At 38.8% G+C, this 12,551-nt stretch overlaps 1 pseudogene; it reads right to left on the bottom strand.

Moving 5' to 3' along the window:
• Window positions 1–278: 278 nt before the first annotated feature.
• LOC106651868 lies at window positions 279–892 on the bottom strand (annotated as a pseudogene).
• Window positions 893–12,551: the final 11,659 nt, after the last annotated feature.

Genomic DNA, 12,551 nt, shown 5'->3' with positions numbered 1-12,551 from the left:
ATCAAACACATGACTACAACTTTGTCTGATAAAATATACTCAAAGCATTACCTAACCCTTTTAAAAAAGATCCATGTTGTGTGTTAGGGGAATAAGGATAAAAAAAAACAAATCCATTTATTTTTAATAAAATGTAATAGACTGTTTATTTGTAAAATTTTTATCATTTTAACAGTCTTTTTTTGTCGCACAAACTAAAGTGAACATAGTTAGGCAGACTCTTTCCTTCAATGACTAGTTATCGAGTGAATAATTTACGTGTCAGCTTATTTAATCTTTCAGCACTTTTAATCTTCACTTGAATCAATCAAGTGAGGTTATGTTACCCTGCACGTGCTCTCTCAGGCTTTCTTCGTATAGGTGAACATAAATTAGTATCTGTACTTGGTTGAATAATCTTTGGGTGATACAACTAACCCTCGACCTTTCCTTGCACCTTTGTACACTGTTTCCAGAATGTCGATCATCTCTTGCTCGTCTTCCAGGGCCCAATTAATTTTATTATTGTTGCCTGTGCCCAGATCTATCATAATGTGTCGATTCCTGAAGAAGCACATGACCGTGCAGGGGTCGTATAACTCGTACATGACTTTAAAATCACGCACTTTATCTAGATCAACTAGATAAATTACAGCAAAGTTTTGAACTTTTTCTGCAATATTAAATAGAACTTCGTCCATTTTCATGCACTCGGGATCCCAATCGCGGCCAAATCTTATAACAACCACACGATCCTCTTCTGAAAGAATCGCCTGGTCTACTTGCCAAGCATTCTCAAGATGTTGTAACATGAAAGACATGTTATAAAGTTTATAGTATTTTATCTTTCAGCAGAAAAACGCGTGGTAACACTAATCACAATGGCTGAACGAAGCACAGTCGATGATAAATAACGTCTGTCTATATCCAAAGGCTAGACGGTACTAAGGCTAACTAAGCCAGTCACTGACTCATATTGAGGACTGAACGATACCGTCACGCCGCGTAGTGGCAAAATTCTGTACTAGTGCACTAGGGCAATTTTGACGAAATAACATGGGAAATTCGATAAATGTACAAAATAATAAATGTTGCACAATGAATTTTGTACATTTATCATTTTTAATTGAAAGTACATACCTAAATTAAAATTGAGTTTAAAGTTTTTCCGTCGATTTTCCCGGGTAAAGCGGAAAATTTCGGAAAATCTGAGCTCATCATCGGAAAGCTGAGGCAATTTCCCATCGAAATGATGCGTTACATTTTTCTTCTAGGTGCATTTAGATACTTTTACAGCGAGTTACAAATTTAACGATTATACTAAATAATGCCGTGCTGTGCGGAACTCGGATAATTGACATTAAATGTTGTTTATCAACACTTATTTATCAACTTTTTAATAGGATTAAAATTTTTAAATTCATATTTAGGTATGTACTTTCAATTAAAAATGATAAATGTACAAAATTCATTGTGCAACATTTATTATTTTGTACATTTATCGAATTTCCCATGTTATTTCGTCAAAATTGCCCTAGTGCACTAGTACAGAATTTCGCCACTACGCGGCGTGACGGTATCGTTCAGTCCTCAATACGAATGCAGAGCACGTTGTGGAGGGGACAGTCTTTAATAGGCCGGGTGCATGACATGACGCGCCACCTCGTGGATAAACTCATCGTTTTTCCACCCAAAAACATTCGAGTTTAGCATGGCGTACATATGAGGCGATCACTTTATAGTTCTTTTTATAATAATTATTCATTTCAATTGTTATGAAATGAATATTATCATTAAAACCGAGTTCAAGGAAATCACTCACCATATCATTTTTAACCCGCAAACCTCAACGAAGGCGAAACTTCTTGTTGAAAGTGAGCACGTTTGTTTGTTTAAGGAGGCTCCGTCGCTTACTTAACTAGTAAAATTGAAGAATATGCGCAGTACGTACTGCGCAGCTTGAAATTCACGAAAACGCCTTTACCACTTTAACGTGAAAAATCTCGATTTCCCCCCTGGTTAACTATTTTTTGGAAGGTACTATGCGAAAGATGGAAACTTCCTCTTTGAACCTATCATATTCTTGTATGTTGAACTTTGCATTTTGTGTTAGCGATCATGCTTCGAAAATCAAGTTGACGCCCGCCGCCATACGAGGCTATGTAACGAGAGTTCAAAAAGTTACAACTTTGGATTAAAATATCTCCGGATTTTGCGTGGGTACCCCCCAAAAACAAAGTACCACGAGATTCAGCGTGATTAATTCTTCTTTAAGAAAATTTAAGTCTCTTGTCTCTCTTTGCTTAATCATAAGGTAAGGAAACCTCCTTAAAGATTTTATGAGTGAAATGTATGTTTCCAAGTGTATCGTTTGGGTGGAAAAACGCAAGTATCGACACCCCGGGCGCTGGCATCGTTTCGTCTATCCCCTCTTGTGACATGCACCTGGTCTATAGCTATAGGTATACAAAGTACATAGCGCCATATTGTTTTCTTTCACGATCCAGCTTACTGCAAAGAACGGGGAAACACCGCGAAATTTCAAATATAATTAAAAATATAACTTTTATTATTTCACTTGTTGCATACAAAATTTACATAAAAAATACGTTCATTTAGGATACGTGGTTTAGGAAGATCTTAGTAATTTTCTAAAAATATAACTGCGGAAAGGAACAATATTTTTTTCAAAAACGAACATGAAAACAAATTTTAAAAATCTTCAATTCGAGTTGCCTCAGTCGTCTCTTGTCAATTATCTTATCCCTAAAATACTTAAAAGATTAAAAACGTAAAAGAGTTTTAATCAATTTTGAGTAAGTATGAATAGAAATAAGTCTCACGTATAAAATGATCTCAAATTACTAATCGAAGAAGTATCTTAACGATCATACAACAAAGACAAGAAATAAATATGGATTACTGCAAAAAAAATAACCCTATCATATTTTACTTAAATTTAGTTTAGTATCTCCGATCTAAATTAAGAATTATGTTTCCATAACACAATTTGCCAATGAATTCAAAGAAATGAAATGTTTTTTTACAAATTTAAGACAATAGTCACTTTCAATTATTTTAATAAATGTATTGAGCCGTGCAAATTATGATCTACCAAAATTAATTAAAAATGTATAGTTATCTGCAGGGTCCGCAGACTATATAGAATCTAAATTAACAAATATGTAAAATATTACAATACTAATGGTTCACTGTACGAATTAACAAATGTATTAAAATCCAAAGCATGTCTATGAATAGCAATGTCCGAATATTACGTGAACACCTGAATAAACTGTCCTCGTATTTGATTGATTGATTGCACCGTTCGATGTAAAATGGTATGTATGGCGGCGATGTCTACGAAAAGCTACAAGGTTGACCGCAAAATTAACATTTGGAATATTGATGACAAACTCCAATTATGAATGAAAACCTAGGTGTATATTCAAGTGATTCTATTCAAATCACCTTGGGCAGGTGCAGTAATTCTTGTTACTTTAAACAGTAGGTCCATGTCTTTTCTTATGCTCAGGCTCATTTATTAGACTTTCTCCATAATCCAACAGAATCTTTAAAATTGCATGCACTTTTCGTATAAAAATATGACTATAATGGAATTTTCCGAATCCCCCACCGCATTGGTGGAATTATAAAAAATTCCAACGCATATGGGCGAGCCACAAATACAATGAGACTTACATCGAGGAAAATGTAAAGCTGAAATAAGCGCCAAGTTCAACGTGACTGGAAGCGGGAATTTTTTATACTTTAATTCTCATTCAGTCGTAAGACACATCAATAATTCGAGTTTTTCAATTGTACGAAAAAAATAAATCTTTTTTATTATTATACGGGGGGATTAATGGGGCCTGTTTTAACGTTAAGGTGGAATCGCTTACAAAGAGAAATCAAAGCCGTTTTTTATCTTTTGAAAATTTTGATGCTTCACTTTGAACAACAAGAATTGCTCTTTTTTTTATTATTCAGGTTTACTTTTGGCGAATTACGCCTAAAAATCAATTTAAATGTTATTTCCGATGAAAATAAGAAGTATTCATTAAATGTCCATTCAGAATCGATAAAAAATTCATGCGATGCTAGTCGAGTATAACTTTAAATACTTTCTTTTTTGAATGACCGAATTTATCAGTGAAAGTATAAAGTCACCCGTAAAATAATCGCCAAAGCCGAAGCACCAAGTGGAGATTTAAATACGATTCACTGCAAAAGGTTTAGATTATTTTATATCGAAACGCTTTTTCTGAATGGTCTAATAATATCTCGTTATCAATGGTTTTTTCAGAGTCGCAGCTGCGAGAGTTGATTTAGCTCTTCTTTTGATTACACTCCACTTGAACTTTTATCTTTGCCGCACGCTCATCCTCAAATCCCGTCTGGATCAGGTTATTTTCGCATTTTTCGGATTTTATTTTTGTTTAATTCTCTTTTAGAGATCGTTCAATCCTCTTATATCTCTGCCAAAATTTCATTACAGTGGCACACGCATAGTTACAATAAAAGTCCGAAAAAAGCGAGTTGGAAACATTTCAAGCTGTGTGTACATTTTCAATCTAGATTTTCATTTTCTGGCGACTGTGGGTGTAGTCTCTTTTGAGCAGCAGCAGTAGCAGCGGCAGGCATCAGCGATCCCATTGACAACAATGCGAACCGCACAGTTTAAAGACAGAAAAATTTCTCAAACGCGACGAAACTTTCGAATAATTTGAAAAGTCGACAGGCGCAGCTGCCTGGCAGATATATCTGCGAAAAAAAGCCATAATACTCGAGCCTGGCAGTTTATAAGCCTCCTCGAAAGGTATTCTTTCTCTCTCTTTGGTCTCTTACGCGTATAGTAGGTACTATACTTATATACAAGTAACGAAAATTACGCTAAACCTTTACTTTTAAGGGGTTTCGTTTTTGCGGTGTCGCCGGCGTGCCGCATTGAAGGAGCGAGCTGGAAGAACAAAGACACTCCATACATATCATAAGAGCCAGAGCGAGCGAGAGCGAGAAAAATAGTCAAAGAAGAAAACGAAGAAGCAAGTAGACGACGAGGAGGAAGCAGAGAAGAAGCGAAGAGAAAAGAGGCAGAGAAGATGGAGATGAAGGAGTTTGTAGAAGCGAGGAATAAAGCATGTTGTTGTTGTCGTCGTCGTTGCCGAGACAGCGTGTGTAAAAATCCCAGCGAAAGGCCCTAAAGGGGCCCTGCGGAATCGCCGAGTGAGATGGAGAGAGAGAGGGCCAGCCACAGCCCGTACCGTGCTTCGAGCGCCAGCCGCATTGTAACAGCACGTCGATTACGAAAAAAGTTGGCCCAACACCTGCGCCGCTCGGTCAGCCGGCCTTAATACACTTTGCCGTTTCTGCGGAGGTGCGAACAGCAGCTGCTATATGCCCATATCGTATTTAAGCTCTCTCATGCCGAGAGCCACCATCGTGTGCGCCGTACGTGCATCTTGCATACAATACACACGTACACCCGTGTATACTCTTGCGAACGTCTACGTACATTATGCACATATGTGCGCATACGTGTACGTTTATAAATAAATACTTTTATGTTTTTTATCGGCAACGAACGATGTATCTGGGCCTCGACTCGAGCAGCATAATTCCCCTCCGTGTGTATAGTGTCCGCCACGCCGCGCTATAAATATTCATAATATCAAAGTGAGCCCCGTAATGGGGAGACTTTAACTTTGATTTCCGAGCGCATCCGAGATAAAGCCTAATCTCTTCGACAATTTTCTCTCCCAAAGAGAAAGCCCCGTGCATGTCGTCGTATATCCGCCGCCAACTCGGAGCTCTAACGAGTCTTTTCACGGGCCTGCGTATAAATACATTTACACGGAATATATCAAAAATACTGTATAACGTATAAAAATATATGTTTGTTCTCTCGAAAATGTAATAAAGCAATTGGAAACGGTATAATGCGCAAACTGATGAGTTGCTGCTACACATCTGTGCGTACGCACGTGTGTAAAGTGTACATTGAGCCGTCGTCTCCACAGGTGATTCCAATTCAACAGTCTGAAGAAGTTTTTGGAAAAATTCGCTCGCATTGCCATTTTTTTCTCTTCTTTCCTTTTAATTCGGGACAAGAACGTCTGTCTGCTGCTCTCAGGGTCTTTTTTCGATTTCCGTGGTATTATTGCTCCGTGCATGTGTGTGTGTTTGTATGCATACACCATCGAACGTGAGTGCGTTGAGCAGAGAACGATCGGAACGAATCGGCCGACAACAGGCTGCGCGCATGTAAGCTAAAATATATATCCAATTTCCGACGCTCCATGCATCGCGAGCGTAACGCAAGAACTGTAATTCCTTATTTATATATTTTATCCATACGGAGCTACACAGCTATGAAATTCTTGCAATATAATGCTTTCTTTGATGTTGTTCACTGACCACGCATCTTTGTGTGTTGGCTGCTGCTGCCGTTGTTGTTGTATGAAGCGCGACAAACACGTGGATTCCTTTTCGTGTTTGCAAGGCTATACATAGCAGGAAAATTGCTCGCATAAGCGTGCGATTTTCTTCGAAAAAAGTAAGAAAAACCAATGTGCATCAGCAAAAACTTGTCGACTGATTTGTAGATCTCAAGATGATTGGGGAGAAAGCCTTCGACAAAATTGCGACAAGTTGTTCTTTTTTATCATAAAAGAATAAGAAATAAAAAACTTATGCGCCAAGCAAGCATGATTTTTAACTGTACCCTGTGAAAAATTAAAGGAAGAATTGTATGAAGGGTCTGCCTCTAATTTTGCTCAACTTATAATAACTTTTTCATGTCAGATCAAAACTTGATACCGGTATTCTAATAATATAGTTTTGTTAAAAATGTTCAGTTAATACAACCAATTAAATTTTTGTATTCACAATTAAATCGTTAATATTAATTATTGAGTGAAACTAGGGACAGACTCCTTACTTCCCGGCAATTTTTCTCATAGGTTCATTGAGAAAGAAAGAGAAGCTTTTTGCGGTAGCTCTCGGACGTCTCTCTACATGCAGGAAAACAATGGACTTATTATGTTGCATGCGCACGGGCAGTTTACATCCGTGCGTGCGTTATTTCTTTGGCCAATATTCGAAGTTACAGAAAAAAATTAAGAAAAAGAAAATAAAGGAGAGGAGAAATTATAATCACAAATAAGCGTTTGACGGCTTATCTTGCACATGCACGAGAGCATGCGGGGATCCCTTTTTATTTGGAGCTTCGGCGGGACTCGAGTCTCTCGATAATAGATGGAAAGAATTTTTGACGGCTAATCAGCAACGCGCGGGGGCCATGGATTAGCTATTCCCATGTAATGGACAGCATAGCAGCAGCAGGCGCAGCCCTTGAGGCTTTGAAATCAGCCGGTGAGCTTGATGCTCTATAAGTACACACTTGTGTTTTTTCCATTCTCTCTCGCTCTATCCCTCCCTCTTCTTCGCTCGCTTTGCAGCACACACCCGAGCCACAGCGAAATTCAATATTCCCATGCAATACGAGAGTGAGCGAGAGAGTAACTTATGTATATATCTATATATATCAGAGTTTAAGGGGCCAGTCACCCAAAGCTCCATATATATTGCGTACTTGTGTTCTGCACGTAGGTATATACTCTACTCTACGGCCGTAGCTTATTTAGCACGAGGCTCGCTCGCGAAAGAGAGCAGAGCATCGCACGCACACATGTTAACTATTCTGGTTTCTTTTCTGCACCTACATCAACTGGTTATTGTTGCTATGCAAGAAAAAAAGAAGAAGCCGAAGAAGGGGGTATTATTCGCGTCTGAATGGGCACAAACATTTCGTTAAAGACGACGAACAGCACTGCTATGCTATGCTTTGCTGCAGTATGTATTATGTATGTGTGTTTGTGTGTGTGTGTGTCAGTCCGTGTGCATGTGCGTGTGCAGCAGTAACGGCAAACAGCTCGAGTTCAATACGCGCGCGACGTCTTTCTTCAGCCTTCTTCTTTTTCTTCTTCTTTCTCTCTGCTGCTTCGTGATCGTCGTCATCATCCTGCTTTTTCTTTCTTCTTACTCTCTCTCTCTCTCGCCTGAGTTTTTTTTTCCTCTTAATACTTGCTTCTGTGCACGAGCTCTTATAGATGGCTCATGTGCATCAACAGCAGTAGCTATACTGCCGTTGTTATTGTTATTCTTGCGCGACAGTAGCTGTGGCCTCCTTCGATCTTTATTTTTTTCCTGCATTTGCCAACGTCACGTGTTCGTGCGCTCACCCAGCGAGCAAGTGTGTGTACCAGCGCGTATATGGATTTATACATCTCAGCGTTTTCTTTTGCAAATGGAAAATGTCATATTTTACTTCGACGACGAGGACGGCGCTGAGAAATGAAAAAGGAACGAGGGATGCGACTCCCGCTTCGTCTATTTATGTTATGTATGCTTTATGCTTATTTTGATAATGCTATACCCGGCTAAGCCAGGCGCATATGTGTATCTCTTATTATGTACAGTTGCCACTGCCTCTGCTTTGATTTTTTTTCACGCGCTCGAATTTTTTCTTCTGAGAAAGTTTGAAAGGAAACGATATCGTTTGCTGCCGCTGTAAATCATCGATGAAAATGAAATGTCATAAGTGTGTTACGGTTAAACTGTATCAGGAACGTGTGACGGCATCGTCTCCTCGCAAGCTCATTAGAGTCTTTTTTATATTAAAATTAGGAGCAAAGACAACGAGAGAAAATGAATTTCGGCGTACGTACGATGCTGCATCGCAGACACATGCCGCATTTATAACACTAAAAAAAGAGAAGAGAATGGAGAAAAAAATTCCGAAACTACTTATACGCGCTTGCTTGCTAATGATAAGTAAACGTTCGAAACGATTAAAGGCTTTTAAAAGCGAAGAGCATGCGATGTATAAAAGGAAACTCATTTATATTATTTTTCTTCGAATTAACGATCATTACGCATCGGCGCTCGGTTAACTGAAGCAATTTTGCGCGATGAGCAAGCGCAATGTTCTGATGAGCCGCGGCGACTCGCTGATCGTGCGAGCTGTTTTTCAATTTGAATTTCGTTAATCCTATATAATAATGCAGCCATGATGCCGAGCGCGCAACGACGTCAAGACTGACCGAAGAGATACGTTTTTTTTTGCAATATTGGTCCCACCCCTACTACCGCTGTCGCAAACGAGCTCACCCTTCGGCGGGTGGCTTGCGTAAGTGCTTACGTCGTTTATCCCCTCTCTCTGGCCTTACGTGCGCACAGCTCTCGGCATCCCTTGAATTTCTTTGGACGTTTTTCGATCTCCCTTCGTGCACACTTCGTGTACGCACCCACACACACATATATATAATACTGCTCGTATCGTAAAGTGAGAAAGGGGTTGTTGTAGTTTTCTCGTCATTAAAAGTTCAAAATTTTTTAATTAAACTTGTGCGTGCGCTCTCGAATTCCCCCTGCCGCTGGCTCGCAAGATAAAATCGAAAGAGCTGCGAGATGCGTCGAGAAGATTTCCACGTTCTTCGTTCACTTTTTTGTTTTTTCATTGTTGTTTTGTACTGGAACGCGCGCGTGCGTATATAGCAAAAGTAGGCGCGTCTGTGCGCGGAATAATAAAATGAAAATAAAAAAATAAGCGTTAAAAGCAGATACATCCATCACCTGATATTTATTCATTTCTAAATTCTAGTCTCTCGCCATTCATTACATAGAATATTTTAACATGCACGTGTAAATATAAACACACAGGCGTATAGGTGTATAGCCCGATATACTCGATTTCACAAGCAAAACACGCAGCGCCTCAGGTCTCTTATATTTAAGAGAGTCACATATCGAATTTACAATTTGAAGTATCAATCTCGAATTACCGGCGTAGAGCTACACGCACAAGATTTACACAGAAAATATTTCTAAGCACTGTACGGCGCTCGTAGCCGACTCGCAAATCCCATTGGATTCATCAGCGTTCCACAATCGCGAGCAGCCATAACGACGACAACGAGTATAGATGGAAGCGGCTAATCCGCTCATCCCGCTCGGTGCTGCGCTGCCGGGGCCCATTAATAAACATTAATCATACGAAATATCCCCGCAGAGCAGCGGCAGCAGCGGCAGCAGCGGCAGCAGCAGCTCGCTCGCCCTCGTTCTCGCGCGCGCGCGTAAATTTTTCATAAAATTATTTTCCATCCATCAATCATGTCTGCATAAATCGGCTTCTCCGTCTCTCTCGCTCTTTCTCTCGCGCTCACAGCTTGCATCCACTGCTTACGCCGAGGTGTTCGACGATGACACGGCCAAGATGTAGATCTCCCGGTGGCCTTTTGCGCCCGGAGAAAGACGAGACGTCGTCGTAGTCGTCGTCGTCTTCGCTTCGCTCGCGTTAACACCATATACATATAGTTTGTAAAAGCCGTAAGGAATAAAAAGAATATAAAGCGAGTGTCGTCTGCGAAGCCGATCGATCGATTACATACAGGTATATATAATATAAACGAGGCGTGCCATGGCCGCGGCTTCGACGGCTGTGGCGGCGCATGGGCTTTTTTCCTTGATGGGCAAGAGCAGTTACCATTAGGCGCGGGCCTTGATGGGATTTTCGAGGAAACTGAAAAGTGAATACATGTACGAGGCATCGAGCCGAGAAAGAGAGACAAGTCCGAAAATACGAAGAGAACAGAGCCAACGGTTGTTTAGCTTTTTTCAATATTTGCTCTGCTTTATACAAGTGCGCGCACGTGTATGCGTGTAAGGGACTCTCTGTACGCCAAGCACGCTTTATACATATATAAAAACGCCTTGTTTTTCTTTTTCTCTCTCTCTCTCTCTCTCTCTTTTTTCAAAGCAAGACGCGCCAAAAGTATACACACTCGCACACTGGAAACGTATAAGAGCCCAGGCACAGTTGGTCATTTCTTTTTACAAGTTATTATGCTCTCGCGCACAGCTCTCGCATGTATTTTATGATACACGCGCTTACGTGCGTGCATACCTTAACGAGCGCGCCCGACGAGAGATAAGTGCCCTCGTGGTTGTTTAGACTCTTTTTTTCTACGCCCGAGCCACGATTTCGTTTCTATGCTCGCTCCTTCGTGTATATATGAATGAACGAATGAATTTTAGACGCTCCGAGATGCGCGCCTTTCAGTCCGATTCTTCGTGACGAACCTGCGGTATACCTACAGGGCGAAATCTCTATAGTAATTTTGTGAGGCGGAGCTTGGCCGGAAGTCTATTATAAAAAAATTTATAATTAACGAGATGATGTTGATTCGAGTAAAACTACTTAGTGCCCATCTGTGAATGACGCTTTCCAGTGTTTCGGTACATATCTTTTTGGTTAATGTGATTGAGTTTTAAAATGAAAGCAGTGTGCAATGTACGCTCAGCTTTCTTACTCTGATAAGCTCAGCTCTCATTTACATTTGAAGATGTTGGACGGAATTACATTCGTAAACTCTTGAAACGACCGGCACAGAAATGACGTCGATCTGAGCATCATTAATTTTATCCACAACAGCAAGGTCAACATTATAAGCACCCGCGATAAATAACGGTACACGCGCATAAACTGATTTTATTGATAATAACGAAAGTTGCCATTAATAATTAACCGATTGAATGATTCGTCATCAATCGGCATATTCGATCTAGCTATCGGATTATTCTTCGTCCCTTTATTTAATTTATCTAGAACTCAAAATTAGTCTGGAATGCAAACCCTTAAATTGTTAAATTTTCAACGTAAATAATGGGTTCATAACGAAAAACTGAAAAAGTTTGTACCATTTTTGCATGTGATTCTTCGTATATTTATAAATGTATGTATTCTACATATATAATATACATGCCATCTTATAATTGTATAAACGAGTTGTTCATTAAATTTTAAATTAGAATGAAGTATACATTTTAGTATAAGTTATGTATGAATATTCAGTAATTTCGATTGAAAACCATTTTTGCTAAAGAAAAAGTTTCGCATGGTACCTACGGAAAGTCATCGCAAGGTGGCAGTACTACCTTTTATTTTAAAAAAGATGTATAGATATAATCTGAAGAACTGCAGATAAATTTTTAGCAGAAAAATAATGCAGGTTACTGCTAAAAAAAAGGCACAAAAAATGAAAATATATTAAAGGCAATTAATATTAAATACGTTTGACTTTTGTAAGTTATTTTTTTCATTGATTGTATAATATGTATAATATGTTTATGAGATAAGATGAAAATTCAAATTTTATGTAATTCTAGCAATATTTAATTTTTGGTTTTAATTAAATGATAATTCATATAGATTAAAAAAGTACAACTATGTACAATTATGTACGCACTTATGATATTAATTTAATGGCTCGCAAAATCAAATCATTTCGGTTCTCCTCAATCGGCAAAGCAGATAGTTTTCTAATTATTCAATGGTAAACTTTGAGATGAGAAATATAATTTTCATTCATTAAACTCAATTTTGGAATTATGATAATGATATAAACTGGAGGGTTAAATTTAAATTATTTTATTAAGAAAAATAATATTTTTAAGAAAATTGTACATGACATGGAAATAAAAGGAATATTTATTAGTAGTTTTTTGTACTT

This window comes from Trichogramma pretiosum, unplaced genomic scaffold, assembly GCF_000599845.2.
Source record: "Trichogramma pretiosum strain Unisexual culture from Peru unplaced genomic scaffold, Tpre_2.0 scaffold42, whole genome shotgun sequence".
In the NCBI taxonomy this organism is placed as follows: domain Eukaryota; kingdom Metazoa; phylum Arthropoda; class Insecta; order Hymenoptera; family Trichogrammatidae; genus Trichogramma; species Trichogramma pretiosum.
This window is presented reverse-complemented; position numbering and strand designations above follow the sequence as displayed.